Source organism: Penaeus monodon, chromosome 27, assembly GCF_015228065.2.
Source record: "Penaeus monodon isolate SGIC_2016 chromosome 27, NSTDA_Pmon_1, whole genome shotgun sequence".
Lineage (NCBI taxonomy): Eukaryota > Metazoa > Arthropoda > Malacostraca > Decapoda > Penaeidae > Penaeus > Penaeus monodon.
Window position 1 is genome coordinate 22676866 of NC_051412.1, and position 327 is coordinate 22677192.

At 46.5% G+C, this 327-nt stretch overlaps 1 non-coding gene across 1 annotated transcript; it reads left to right on the forward strand.

Annotated features, from left to right (window-relative positions):
- The first annotated feature begins 58 nt into the window (after positions 1-58).
- Trnal-uag lies at positions 59-140 on the forward strand. Its single transcript has one exon. It is a non-coding gene; the product is annotated as a tRNA-Leu (tRNA).
- Positions 141-327: the final 187 nt, after the last annotated feature.

The following is a 327-nucleotide window of genomic DNA, read 5'->3' on the forward strand; positions in this document are numbered from 1 at the left end:
TAGCGAAACAGAAATACTGTGCAAAAGTGGTATATGTCGTTTGAGCCATAAGTTCGTAGGTAGCGTGGCCGAGCGGTCTAAGGCGCTGGATTTAGGCTCCAGTCTCTCAGGAGGCGTGGGTTCGAATCCCACCGCTGCCACATTTTTTATTTCGAATAATCATGCTACTTCACCAGAAACCTTATTTTTCACATACTCTTTCATGATGTCAACCTCTCACTCTCTTTTTTTTTTTACTCGATACTTCCTGTTCTCTCGTAGACTGTGCGTTCACGCTGACCGATCGATGAATGCAGCGCGTGAGGTGACCAAGGGTAGCCATGACGA